The following is a 15,058-nucleotide window of genomic DNA, read 5'->3' as shown; positions in this document are numbered from 1 at the left end:
AATCTTTGTACCATAATGAATCATTTTTCCAGCTAAATGTATCAGATGTACTGGAATCTTGTTGTAACATTCGAATAAGTGCCCACACTTCTTCATCATTCTTCCATTCCTCCCTTGCTTCGTTTATCCAATCTGGTTGGATAATAGAAATGGCACACAATAATGCTTCCACATCCTCATCCTTTCTTGAGAGTGCATCTGCCACCACATTTTGCTTCCCTTTTTTGTAGATGATTTCAAAGTCATAACCCAACATCTTTGTGACCCACTTTTATTTCTCTTGAGAGGATAATTTTTTTTCTAAAAACTATTTAAGGCTATCATGATCCGTTTTTACCTTGAAGTATCTTCCCATTAGGTAGGGTTGCCATTTTTTAAGTGCATGTAGTATTGCCAACATTTCCTTCTCATAAATAGCTTTGCGTAAAAACTTTCCCTTGATTGGAAAACTTTCAAAAGCAATAGGTCTTTCATCTTGCATTAAAATAGCACCAATTCCATTTCCCTGAAGCATCACATTCCACAATAAAGTTTTTTTTGAAATCTGGTGTAGCTAAGACCGGTGCTTGGCACATTTCCTCTTTAAGATGTTTGAAGGCCTTTGTTGCTTCTGGATTCCATGAAAATGCATCTTTCTTCAATAATGTTGTTAGAGGTGATACTATTCTCCCATAATTCTTAACAAACTTGCGATAATACCTTGTCAACCCGAGAAATCCTCGCAGATGCTTTATGGATGTGGGGATTTTCCATTCCTTAATGGCTTTAATTTTGCTAGGGTCTACCTTAACTCCTTTATGAGATACAATATGACCCAGATATTCCACCTCTTGTACTCCAAGGAAACATTTGGATCTTTTTGCATATAATTGTTTCTCCTCCAATAGTTGTAGCACCCTATCAACGTGTTCAACATGATCCTTCCAAGACTTGTTGTAGGTTAGTATATCATCAAAAAATACTAACACAAATTTTCTAAGGAAGGGTTTGAAAATGGAATTCATCAAACCTTGAAATGTAGAAGGTGCATTGGTAAGGCCAAAAGGCATGACCAAAAATTCATAATGACCCTCATGAGTTCTAAATGTTGTTTTCGGAATGTCTTCAGTCTTCATTCTGATTTGATGATATCCTGAACGAAGATCCAACTTGGTGAAGTAAATTGATCCATGCAACTCATCCAGTAATTCATCAATGGAGGGAATGGGAAACTTATCTTTAATTGTGAGCTTGTTGAGCTCCCTATGATTTGGACACATGCGCCATGATCTATCCTACTTGTGCACCAATACTACTGGAGCAGAGAAAGAACTTTGACTGGGTTGAATTATACCAGCCTCTAGCATTTCTGAAACCATACGTTCAATTTCACTCTTTTGGGCATAGGGATATCTGTACGGCCTGATGTTTGGAGGAACACTTCCTCGAATCAGATGAATAGCATAATCATGATCACGAATAGGTGGGAGACCTTTGGGAGTCTCAAATACCTTGGAATGATTGTCCAAGACTTTTTGGAGATCTAGAGAAATACACGATTTCGATGTGGAAACATCTAGAGAACATAATTGTGAAATTACACCTCTTTGTTCCTTTTTTAGAAACTTTGTCATACCGTTAGAGCTGATTATCTTTCCCGGTTTCCCTGCAATACCCCTTAATTTAACTTCCTTTCCTTCCACAGAAAATTTCATGAAAAGTTCTTGAAAATTAAAAGCTATTGTACCCAAGGATTGTAGCCATTGGACTCCTAGTACAACATCAGCACCTCCCATTGGAATGGAAAGCATTGGGCTAGTCAATACATATTCTCCCATGGATAGCTTGATATTATGGCACTTTCCAGAGCAATTTATTGTTCCTCCATTTGCAACCATCACCTGAAACTCTGGTAATAGATATAGGAAGCAATTCAATTCTTTTGCTACCTTACAATGAATAAAATTGTGTGTAATTCCTGAATAAATCAACACTATTACCTTTTTCTTCTTGATTTGTCCTTCTATTTTGATGGTTTGAGGAGTGGTAATTCCAGCCAATGCATTACAAGATATGGTCGGATTCATTTCTTCTTTATCTAGGCTTTGTTCCTGGAGTATATCCTCTTCTTTTGACCTTTCTTGCTCCTTTTCTTTTTCCTCTTCACAATCTATGTAGAATAATTTCTTCTCAGCACACTTATGACCTTTAGTGTATTTGCTATCACAACTGTAACAAAGCCCTTTTGCTCTTTTTTCTTCGAATTGTTGCGGTGTCAACCTTATAGGTTGTGGAATACTAGGGGAAACAACACTTCCATCTTTATAGTTATGAGTGGTATGCTTCCTGGTTGCCATAATTTTGCTTTCCATTTTTCTTGCTAACCAGAATGCCTTCTCTAATGAATCAAGATCCCAAAGGAGAACATCATGTTGGACATTATCCTTTAAAGTCCCTATGAACACATCAATCCTATGATCCTCTGGAATATTTTTACCCTCATGTTCAATTTTTGGAACTCCTCAATGTGCTCCATTATTGAACGCTTTTGTTTAAGACTTATCAATTGGCTAAAAAAAGTGTTTCTTTTTGTATCCTCATAATGTGCGATCAATTCTTCCGTAAAAATTGCCCCCAAGTGATAATTTGTTTATGAGAGTAAAGCCATTGATACCATACAAACTGATTTGGTTACAAATATAAAGTTGCAATACGTACTTTTTGTGTGTTTTGCACATTATTGAGATCGAAAAATTGCTCCATCTGTAATATCCTGTTGCGGGATCCTTGCCATCAAACTTCCTCATATCACTTTTTGGAATATGGTGGGTCTTCAATCCAACATTAGAGTCTATGAAATCATGATTAACATTCCTTTTGTTCGCATCATGAGTTTCCTTTACTATCCTTTCACCATTAGTAAGTATTTCTTGTAGAAAATTTGTCAAATTTGTCCTCAAATCTGCATGCCTGTCTTCAAATTTGTGTTCAAATCTATCTTCAAATTGTCCATATTATCTTCTATGCCATTCATCTTAGCTTCCACGCAATTTATCTTAGCTTCTATTAGCTTTTGTGAGAGTGACATTTTTTGCACTTGGTCTTGTAATTTTGATATATCATGTAGCATTTCTTCCTCTTCTTCATGAGTCATGCTAGAGCTTTTAGGTTGCTTACTAGGTGTTTGCATTTTCTTTCCTCGGGGTATCAGTTACCGATAATAATGTTGTACTATGCCCTTTGAATTCCTACAAAATAAATTTTCAAACCAAGCTTAAGCAAGAATTTAAAAAAATCTACACACCTTTTTTCACCTTGTAGGAGCTTGATATTGTCTCTGATGTATCTCTGTAATTTCAGATCATCCAATTTTTAAATTGTGATCTGCAATAGCCCTCTATGTCCTTTTTCCAATTCCATCAGTCTGATCCAAATTAGATTCTCCAAGGAAGAGTTATGCCAAATCTCCCACAGTGACCTAATTATAGACTAGTTTAGTAGAGCGAAATTGTATGACGTGCCAGGTGTCCCAGTTTTGGCCTTTGGCTCTAAAAAATACAAACAAGAAACTACAATCCATTCTCTTTCTGTACCTTCTTACGAAATTTCAATCTAATGCTCAGAGAGAAAGTTATGATGATTTTCCTCAGGTCACGTGTTTGGAATGTAATTTAGGAGTCTGCAAAAAGACCAACTTCCTCAAATCATATCTCAGCAAATGTAGTGTGAAAAGCTCTGAAATTCGGACCCGAGGTTCAGTGTGATTTCATATCAAATGGGTTTTTTTTCGCTTCTAAAAAATCGTAGAAAAAAACTTATAGCGAAAATTCCACGATGACCTATTTGGAGCAGCAAAACACTAGAATCCAAAGGCTCTGATACCAAATGTTATGAAACTAGCTCACAAAAAGATAGAAAAGATAGATCAACGCCTTATAATTCAGCCTCTTTGAGGGGGAAACTTCCTTTACATTACACAAATGAATGATTCCTTGATGATTCAAATGACAAAACCTCCTTTCTATATATAGGAGTCTAAGGAGTCACAATATAACCCAGCTGACCTAGCAATAATAATATAAAGCCACAAAAATAACAATAGAGGGATTCTATGGGGCACAATAATAACAATATGGGGACAATAGGGGCACAAAAATATTAATAAGGGATACAAATACAATAGTAATGAGGTAATCACTAGTATTATAGGGACCTCACAGTGTCCCATTTCCATTTCTCTAAACAATACATTTTTCAGTGAAAGGAAATGGATTTAGAACTAATATCTACTTAATGGAACCATTATGGTGTTTCTTATCATATTTCCTTATCCACCTGGCATTTTTGTCTGGAGGGAAGCATTTTTCCTTAATGATTTGTGCTTAAAAGGCTAAATATTGGATCAATCTTCATACATTTTTAGTTTATGGTTCTTTGGATAAAACAAAATTATTGTTTAGGCCCCATGCTTCCAACGCTTTTAGGGAAGCATATATTTTCTATGACGCTAACACCAGGGATCTTTTGTCTTTACATTCTTCCCAAACGAACTAATAAGGTAGCTAATAGATTTTGCTAAAATTGTATTTTGGTATCCATGCATTTGAGGCCCAACATATTGGGATAGCTTCTAGAACAAATTTCGCTATTTGTGATTGAACATCATTAGATAATCATTGCACCAAGCATACACTTTTCCAACTTAGTAAGAAGCGAAGGCCAATCATTTTTGTGATAATAATTTTCCTTTCGATGAACCCCAAGTTATTGAAACCAAACCCTATATCTTCAATATGAAGATAGAAAATTGTCTTTTGCCACTTCTTATAGACCCTAAGAAAATAGAGAGGATTTGGATTTTTTTACCAAAATTCCTATGGGGGCGTCCAAATGAACACATCTAATGTTTCCTTCATAAAATATTAATATATCATATACCACCATAAGCTTGAAATATAAGGAAAGGGTCTAAGCATAATACCTTTCCGCTTATCCTTTGTCATCACTTTTTTTTTTTATCAATCTTATAATGGCTTCTACAACTAAAAAGAAAAGGAGTGAAGAAAGAATACATCCTTTTCAAAATCCCTTTTCCATTTTCTACCATAGTTTTGTCAGGTATTTTGTATGAAGAGTGAATGATGCAATGTGTGTTACTTTATGTAATCCTTATAAGTGAGGGCCTTTTGGTTGCTAAGGCTAATGGATTGAAGACCATCCTAGGTTAAGATAAGAGCTTCGGGTATTTGCTTATCCGTGAAGAAGCCAAATTATTAAAAAGAAATGTTGTCAAAGAGGATGTCATAAAGTGAATGCGATATAACATTAAGTAATATGTTATAAATATGGTTAAAAAGAGACGGATTATCTGATTTAGGAATGAGTACAATCAAAATTGCACTTAAAGCTATTAATATTTGACTAGAAATACGAAATTACTCTTCGAGGTTTAATAAATCATGAAAGAAAATAAAAATCAATGTAGGAATCCATAAGAAACCCATCCACCCATCCACCCTTACCGTATTGCCTTTATAAATTTCTTTCTATGAAAAAGCGACACCGACCTATTTCTTTACACAATTAATTTAGAAAATCCGCCTACATTTCATCTATATAACAATATCTTCCTTCCCTTTTCCTCAATTTCCTTTTGTTTCTCAACCTCATCGTTTTGCTCCTATTTACCATCGATCCTAAACCGTATTGGTTGTGTTTCCTTTCTACGTGTTACGAAATATGAGAATGCAAATACTAATGACCATACAGATTTGCAATGATAAATATAATCTAATCATTACAAAACACCGAACTCGACGGCATATGCCAATGATATTGACGAAGGTACTGCAATTATACATCCAAATACCCTCCCATTCGTTTGGTTGCACTAATGATCTGATTAAACGTTTACAAATCCATTTCCCAGGGCGCGGAGGAGAACCATGATAACTGAATAAAACCATTGAAAATGTCTTAATGTTTAAGCAAATCTCGGTGTAAGATTAACTTTTAATACAGCCCTTCTAAAATTGGACCAGAAATAGAGATAGGATAAAAGGAGAAATTGTTATATAAAAACACTTTCGATAGTCTGATATATTGATCAATTTATACAGAGCTAATATCGCTAAAGCATTCATTAAAGGATTTTCGAGATCATTTATGCAATTTAATAACAAGGTTACAGATAGTAGGAGTTTCCCCTAGGTAGAGGCAAGGTTCCAATGGGTTTTCAAGGTTCCCGACTCCCTCATTGATAGCTTATGCTGTGACAACAGTTTCAATAGCTGCAGTCGCTCCTCTTGACCGCCGAACATTTTTGGAGCTCTCTGTATCTTTTACCCATATCTCAGGCAAAGCTTCCCTAACGTTGTGAATACTTTCCAGGGCAAAATCCGCTCCCTCTGTTCTGACTGAAGTGCCCACCTATTACAGTGAAGGATAATATTAGTAATTGACTAAAGTTGGACCGGCTAGAACTTCTTGCAAATGTTGAAATATAATTTCAACTGCAGCAAACCGTTTTTTCCTTACCTTTGCGATGCGATGAGATCGCAGATCGCTTATCGCATGTGTGCTTGGATCCTCCATTTTGTTCACTTGATTTCCCCGATTGCGATGATGCGATGCGATCCGATCGCATATCGCAGATCGCACTAATGTGTGTGTGCTCCACTTTTGTGTTCCGCCAAAAGAGATTCTGCGATGCGATCCAATTGAAGTCAATGGTTGAAGTACAGGCCAACAGCAAATAAATTTGACGTGAAGTAAAAGTTACATTTATTGACCGCCAGTAAATGTCAGTAAAATAAGTTTTGATGAAGTTTTTAATTTTATTTCAGCGGGAGTATTGGCACAAGTAAAAGCTGGTAAAATCATTTAATTTTCATTATTTCTTTTACGGAAGCATGGCAAGTGAAAACGTGAAGTAATTTCCTTTTGTTGTCATATATTTATGTAATGTTTTTTTTGTTGTGTTGAGGAGAAAGAAGAGGGAAGAACGCAGCAGCGTGTATGAGTATTGTAATGCATAGCAGTGCGCATGTATAGTTCTGAATATGCAAAAAAAAGGAACACGCAGCAGCGTGAGAAAAATCAATGTATGTAATTCTTCACAGCACTGTGTTAATTTAAAAAACTGAGACAGAGTATTTCTCAGGAGAGACAGAGTAGTTTTTGTGTGGAACTCAAATGTTCATAGTGAATCCCTCTGAGAGAGAGGAAGAAATTTGTAACAGCAGTTGCTTTTATTAATGAATAGAAATGTGTGGTGTGTGAAAACTCTGTCTGCCTCAAATAATAATTTTTTTAAAGTTTCCGTTGTGTTAAAGATCCTGTGTTTGAAACAGAGCATTGTCTCTGTGTTCTGTGATTTTGTTTTTGGAATTTTACCAGAAAAATCCCCAACAGTGGTATCAGAGCTGGTCCAGGCTCTTTGAAGGGTTCAAAGAAGCTGAAGGAAAGATTCTTGTTGCAGCAGAAAAAGCTTCTCCAGCAGTGTGAAGACTCAGCAAAAGGATTCAGGTATTTCTCAGATTAATTTTCTGTGTTGCTGTTGAAGAAACAGTGAGTCATTTTAAAAACACAGTCAGGTAATTTGAAGCATAGTTAAGAATGGCAAGGTCAAAGAAAAAAGCCTCCAATCCTCCTAAGGTTGTGTCTCCCTCTTCTACTAAAATAGAAGACAATCTATTTAAAAGCATTCTATTTGAGGCTCCAAGGTTCGATGGGAACTTTGATATATGGGAAATAAAAATGAGGGCTTTCTTACAGTCTGAAGGGATTGAAATCTGGAAATCAGTGATTGATGATAGCAAGATGGATAGAGAATCCAAGGAGTGTAATGCACAAGCAGCAAAAATAATCTTGGATGGACTGCCTGATTCTGTAAAGAAGAATCTAGGAAAATATTCATCAGCAAAGGAGATATGGGACAGACTTCATGACCTTCATGCAAAGGGAGCACTGACCATGATCATCAGTCAAGAAGAAAATTCTGAACCCATCATAGAAGCTGAAAGTGAGAAGGTTGACCTCATCAAACTTCAAGTAAAAGAAAGGGATGAAGAGCTTGCCAAGCTTAAGAAGGAACTTGATGAAAGCAAAAGGAAACATCATGAAGAAGTCATATCCATGACAAATCAGCTGAATAAAGCAAAGAAGCAGGAAGATGTCTTGACAAGTCAACTTGAACAAAGGCACAAGAGAGTGAATAAACTTGTAGAAGAGATTGGACAGTACAAGGCAGAGGTCTCCTCCCTTAAGTCTGAATTACAAGAAGCCAGGAAGCAGGCACAAGAAGCTGAAAAGAAAATGGAGAGCAGTCAAGCAGAAATCTCCAAAATGAAGACAGACATCATCTCTCTTAAAATAGTAGCAGTTGAAGCTACTCGTAGCAAGGAAGAAACTGAGGAACAACTTACAAAGAAAAATAATGAATGTGAAAGATTGGAAGAAGAGATTGTCCTCCTCAAGAAAAAGGTTGAAGGGATGAACAAAATCATGAAGAGCTCTCAAGCCTTGGATGACATGCTCAGCTATCACAGATCTCCATCTGATAAATCAGGACTTGGGTATGTAGCTGAACCCTCAAACAAGAATGAATATGCTTTAAACAGAGGAGATGCGAAGAAGGCAGAAAGAAATTGTGATGCTCCTAGTTTCAGCAAAGGCAAGGAGAAAAATGAAGGCTACAATAGAAGAAATCCTACTCCAAGCAGAAAACCAGCTCCAAGAAGAAATGTAGCTGATGTCAAAGAGGCAAGATGCAATGGTTATCATCAAAGAATCTCAAGGCAGCAAGGCTTCAGAAGTACATCAAGGAAACCTCCATCTCCCAGGTACCAAAGTTCATTTTATGGTTATTGTTATTCTTGCTCAAACTTTGGCCATATGGCAAAAGACTGTAGAGCATTTCATAGAGATAGATGTTATGGTCTCCAACAACCTCCAAGAAACAATTTTATAGGAAGAAATCATGAATTCTTATTCATGAGCAATGTAGAATGTTTCAAGTGTCATAACATTGGGCATATGGCACGTGACTGTAACTTAAGATGGGCTCCTATGCAAGCTAGACCCACACAAAAGAAGAAAGTTACACAAGTATGGAGAAGGAAGGAAATACAGTCTGAAAGTCCCTTGAGCTCTCAAGCTGATCTAAGTTTCTTTTAAGAAAACTTTGCTGAAAGAAGATGATGTAAACAGTTAAGGGGAGCCTGTAATTTTTTTTATCATAATTGCTGAACTGTTTTAACAGTCATTCTTTGATGAAGATCTTGTTATAGGGGAGAGATATGGAATTAAATCTGCCATAAAAGCAGAGAAAAAAAAGTCTGCAGGGCATGGAGACTGCATGGAGGATGTATTGCAGCGCAGCAGAGCGCAAATGAAATCTTTTTGTTAATCTCTCTGAAATGTAATATGCAGCGATGTTGAAAAATGTAATGTTTTTGCTTTGTTTTTTATCACATATGCAATGCAATATGCACAGAAGTGCATAAAGAAAAACTGGGGCAGCGTATATTTTTAATGCACATGGGATGAATGAGAATGTGTGTGGCAGCAGAAAAACGAAAGGAATTGCACAGCAGTGCATTGTGTAAATAAAAAAATGAAGACGAAGATTGTGTGAAGCAAGGGTGTAAAAAGGAACAGGGGCAGCCCGTGTTAATTTTTTTTGTGTGGAGAATGAAGCGCAGCAGCGTGAGGATGATTTCTTTTTATATGCAAGTAATGCAGAGTAAAGAGTTAGTGTATGGGCACAGCAGTGTGAGAAATTTTTACGCACAACAGTGCAAATTGCAGAGGCAACGCAGCAGCGAATAAAAACCCAGGGGAGTACAGAGTCTATGGTTATGGGTATGGACAGCAGTGCATTGTAACCCACGCAGCAGCGTGAAGAAAAGTTTTCCCATTGTGAAGAAGGGAAGCACGCATAAGTGCACAAGTAAAGAATTCTCACACAACAGTGTGAATGTGAGAAAGGGAAGGCGCAGCAACGCATATGTAAGAATTTTTTTATTAACGCACAGCAATGCAGAGTTTGCAAAGAAATGTAAGTGAAGTGCAGCAACACAATAGCAAGTAGTGAAACGCACAGCAGTGTAGGTGTAGACGCAGTAGCGTGGAGCAGACACAGCAGTGTGGGGTAGACGCAGCAAAGAAGATGACACAACAGTGCAGCAGCATAAAAGAACAATGTAATGGGTATGCACAACAGTGCAATGAATGTTTTGTTTTGGAACTGCACTTGAAGCAGTCACATGGTGAATCCCTCTGTCATGAGGAAGGTGCTTTTCAGCACAGTCACATGTTGAATCCCTCTGTCAAGAGGAAGGTGCTCTTTAGCACAGTCTCAGGTAAATCCCTCTGTTAAGAGGAAGACTCTTTTGATGTTTGTGGAACTGCATCAGAAGCAGTTGGTGAATCCCTCTATGTGAGAGAGATGTCTTTGTAACAGCAGTATTGGTGAATCCCTCTATGTGAGGAAGTGTTTGGGTATGATTGAATGCCCAGCAATTGAAATTAAAGGGGAGTGTTGAAATATAATTTCAACTGCAGCAAACCGTTTTTTCCTTACCTTTGCGATGCGATGAGATCGCAGATCGCTTATCGCATGTGTGCTTGGATCCTCCATTTTGTTCACTTGATTTCTCCGATTGCGATGATGCGATGCGATCCGATCGCATATCGCAGATCGCACTAATGTGTGTGTGCTCCACTTTTGTGTTCCGCCAAAAGAGATTCTACGATGCGATCCAATTGAAGTCAATGGTTGAAGTACAGGCCAACAGCAAATAAATCTGACGTGAAGTAAAAGTTACATTTATTGACCGCCAGTAAATGTCAGTAAAAGCAGTAAATGGAATTTACTGTGGGTTGGTAAGTTTTGGTGAAGTTTTTAATTTTATTTCAGCGGGAGTATGGGCACAAGTAAAAGCTGGTAAAATCATTTAATTTTCATTATTTCTTTTACAGAAGCATGGCAAGTGAAAACGTGAAGTAATTTCCTTTTGTTGTCATATATATATGTAATGTTTTTTTTGTTGTGTTGAGGAGAAAGAAGAGGGAAGAACGCAGCAGCGTGTATGAGTATTGTAATGCACAGCAGTGCGCATGTATAGTTCTGAATATGCAAAAAAAAGGAACACGCAGCAGCGTGAGAAAAATCAATGTATGTAATTCTTCACAGCAGTGTGTTAATTTAAAAAACTGAGACATAGTATTTCTCAGGAGAGACAGAGTAGTTTTTGTGTGGAACTCAAATGTTCCTGGTGAATCCCTCTGAGAGAGAGGAAGAAATTTGTAACAGCAGTTGCTTTTATTAATGAATAGAAATGTGTGGTGTGTGAAAACTCTGTCTGCTGCAAATAATAATTTTTTTTAAGTTTCTGTTGTGTTAAAGATCCTGTGTTTGAATCAGAGCATTGTCTCTGTGTTCTGTGATTTTGTTTCTGGAATTTTACCAGAAAAATCCCCAACAGCAAAAAGCATCAAATTGTCTTACCAATACAGTATGCAGGCCTTCACGCTTTCCTGCTGCTATATTTCGGGGACTGTCATCAAAAAAGATCTGCAAGAGAGCAAAACAGATTTAGACACAACTCTTACAAAGGGCGCTATATAATGTAAAGAAAAATGCATGTTTTTTTTTTATTTTTTTATGTCCCTTAAAGCATAAATAATTAAGCATATGATGTGGATATGCAAGGTTACCAAGTTGCTTTAAGGCTTATAGAACAATATTCTCTATGGGGCTCCTCTTTTTTTAAAAGGGAAGCTATCTAAAGATTCGTGGATGATTAGGAGGTTTATAAGATATGATCAACCCAACAGTTTTGTGGCATGGCATGGCATTACAAAACTTCAGATCTATGTTTTGGGACTAAACTACGGCCGAGTGCAATAAGTTGAAAAGGGACAAAAGTCCATGATTAGGCGCTATGGAGGATGTGATTACACTAACGGACATCTCTGCCTTGAAATCCTGCGGTAATATGATTTTTCAAAAGACAATGGAGTCATTTACAGTGGAAAAAGTTTCTGCATCTAAATCATTTTTGACCGACTAGATGGTCATTTCTAGAAAAGATATAAATACTCCTCAACACAACATGGAGCAAACAAATGACAATAGTCTCTATAAAGAAATGTCTAGTCTGATTATTTTATTTTATGGAATCAAAATGACATTTCACTTAAATAATAGCCGCCCTTGACATGATTCCTCATGGTACCCCTTACAGGCAGATATCAGAAAACAATAAAAATCCGATTACACTAACAAAATTTGACACCAGTATATACAAATCTTTATTAGACACCAATATATAGTATATACTGATCTCGATTTGCATTTATACTGTTGTTTAATTAACATCTAATAGAATTATATAACTCACTGGAGATCGCTATCAAAGCATTTTGGGCACCATACCGTTCTTTGTGGATCAGCCTTTGCAAGTCGAAGAGCCTGCCTTATGGCCTCTTTTGACGGCTTGCAAACAACGGGAGTCTTCGCTGTCGTAGAGTTAGCAGCCGCTTTATTGTTGTTTCCAGTAGTGTGTGAAGGAGGATTAAGTGTCTCAAAGCATATTATGCCTTCAAAGCAATCTCTCAACCCCACCCTGTTAAGGACCTCTGTGCATGAACTCTGTCACCATTCGTAAATATCTGTTTCACATAAGAAGTATCTTTTAAAAATTTCCCAAAACCTCAGGATGCCATCATCATGTATTAAATTCATATAAAGAAATGGAAGGCTAACGATATATACTTACAATTTTCCTTTGTGGCATGCTTAATAACAAATTCTTCAGAATAGGGTCTGGTTTAAGATTCTCGTATGGAAGTCTTCCATGAACAAAACTGTATAAGAAATATATGATTTGATCTAAGTACGATCGCTCTTCTGGCCAGAAACATTCAATTGTATTCCAATAAAAGTATGGCAATCAATTGTATTCCAATAAAAGTAAAGAATGAATGGAAAATCATTGTTATTATTTTTATTTCTTTTAAAGATTTGTAGGACAAACAAGAGATAAGATTTCTTAAATACCTGTGGTAATCGTCGTAGTCAAATTCATAGCCCTCCGCCTGCATAGATCAAACGACATGGTCAAAAATGCAATAAATTCTTGAATGTGGACAAAGTAGATGCCAATTGAAGTGGAATCCCCAGTCAAGACCCTGAACAAATCAGACGAGAAACAAAATTTTGTTCTGAAGATTTTGCTATATGTCTCTTGGTTGTGTGGTGACCAATGGACCAATTCCCATGGGCCAATCATAGAAGACAATGGAATAATTATGGAAAGTGTATGTCAGTTTTTCAGCAAGAAGAACGGTCTAGGGAACCAGCTCATATTTTCATTCTTACGCTACTTGCTAAATCTGTTACGTGTACAGTGTTGCAGAACGGCTCAGCAGTCGAGTAGAGAAGCTACCCAGTCGCTGAAATAATTTTTTTAACCTTGAAAGTTGAAATGCAATGCTGAATTCCACCAAACAAAAAAGATTGAATGCTTACCCTGAGTCCAGCCATGGATGTGCCATAAGTTGTATACAGTTCTTTAAACATGTCTGGGATTCTATTCTTTTCAATGCCAAGCTTTTGATTCGCATAATCTGTCATAGAAACAACCAGATCGCACGCACAGTTCAAATGTCAAAAGTTCCGTCAATTCCAATGGAGAAATCATAATTGAATCTTAAAGTGGGTATACTGAATGTGAAAGCTAGTCCAGATCACCTTCATGTTGCAGAGCTCGAAGATGGGTATTCAAAATTCATATAAATGGAAACCAATAAAATATTGGAAATTTGTATATGTAACTCCAAGCTTGCCAATCTCAAACCGAATTTCGGACATGGCTTAAATTAAAATCTAAAACTAATGTTTGATTCCAACAAGATTACCTGCAATGTTTCTGGTGCATGCAGCAGCAATTCCGGAACTTAAGGGATATAATGTGTCGTCCAGATCTAAAACAGCAGATTGGAATCAGAAACGAATACATACAGCAGTAGTTCGATACCAATCGAAAAAGGAGAAACGAAAAGGACACAGAAACCTGTGATGCTTACCAAACAGAAGGCAGTCATATCGAGGCCTCTGGTCTTTCACGAGTCGAATCTGATCATTTCGTGCCATTATGGATCACTCTGCAATATATATATTCAACCAATTATCGATCACTCCCAAAGATATATATTCAACCATTTTCATCCTAATTTATTAATTTCCATGCATACGAAGGAAACAAGAATAGGGTACTAATTACTGATTGAAACTGAATACAAACGTAGGAACCATCTAATACGATAATCTGTAGACAAGATCAAATATGTTGAATTTTGGTAGAGGAGAACATACCCGGCTGAATGCAACACGTAGAGAGGCACTGTATATTAATAGAAATGGCTATTCTGCTGATAATATGGAATGAAGTGCAAGGTTGCGAGATTAAATGGAATGGAGCTGGTATTGAAGGGGAAGATCGTGTGCCTTAAATAGATCTCCAATGTCTCCGATGAAGTTATGAGGATAGACTTGATTATTGTAGATAACATTCTCCTGCATGGCCCCATGATTTCAAATTCGTTTGATTCCACGGTTATACGACTACAAATTATTTTGTTGTTGATATGAAGAGGATTCCTTAAGTTATTTCGTTATTTATATGAAGAAGATACAATAAGGTTTTTTGTCAATTAAAAACCTGATAATGTGAGTGCCTTGTAGATGGCTTCCTTTTCAGGGGTGGTCCATTCGAGGATACATCTGGACGGGTATGAGGGATTCGACTTTTGTCAAAGATATGGAAGCTGAAAAGGCACGGCGAATCTAGAAAGAGCATTTGAGTGGTAGGCAGGTAATGCATAATTATCCAGAACCATTCTATCCTACACTACCTATCTAATCCTAACCGTGGTTAGAGAGAGATTGGGAGGATGACGATTTTGAAAAAGGACTTTCCAAATGTTCACATCCTTCCGGATTACAATAGAAAAAATCGTTTATTGTCTTTGACGTTAAGGATATTTGCCGAGTGGAACATTGTTCAACTGT

The 15,058-nt window shown here is 36.9% G+C and overlaps 1 pseudogene across 1 annotated transcript; it reads right to left on the bottom strand.

The window, feature by feature from the left end:
- Positions 1-6,056: 6,056 nt before the first annotated feature.
- On the bottom strand, positions 6,057-14,467 carry LOC149150897 (uncharacterized protein C24B11.05-like; annotated as a pseudogene). The gene is made up of 9 exons (XR_016263014.1): positions 14,363-14,467; positions 14,074-14,151; positions 13,906-13,971; positions 13,517-13,614; positions 13,046-13,083; positions 12,765-12,852; positions 12,422-12,657; positions 11,492-11,557; positions 6,057-6,408 (listed from the first exon to the last, which is right to left on the bottom strand). The product of XR_016263014.1 is annotated as an uncharacterized protein C24B11.05-like (transcript).
- Positions 14,468-15,058: the final 591 nt, after the last annotated feature.

Source organism: Pinus tabuliformis, chromosome 9 (assembly GCF_031772625.1).
Source record: "Pinus tabuliformis cultivar Carrire ecotype Pingquan chromosome 9, CPIR1, whole genome shotgun sequence".
In the NCBI taxonomy this organism is placed as follows: Eukaryota; Viridiplantae; Streptophyta; class Pinopsida; order Pinales; family Pinaceae; genus Pinus; species Pinus tabuliformis.
Note: the sequence above shows the minus strand (reverse complement) of the source record. Positions and strands in the feature narration are given on the sequence as shown.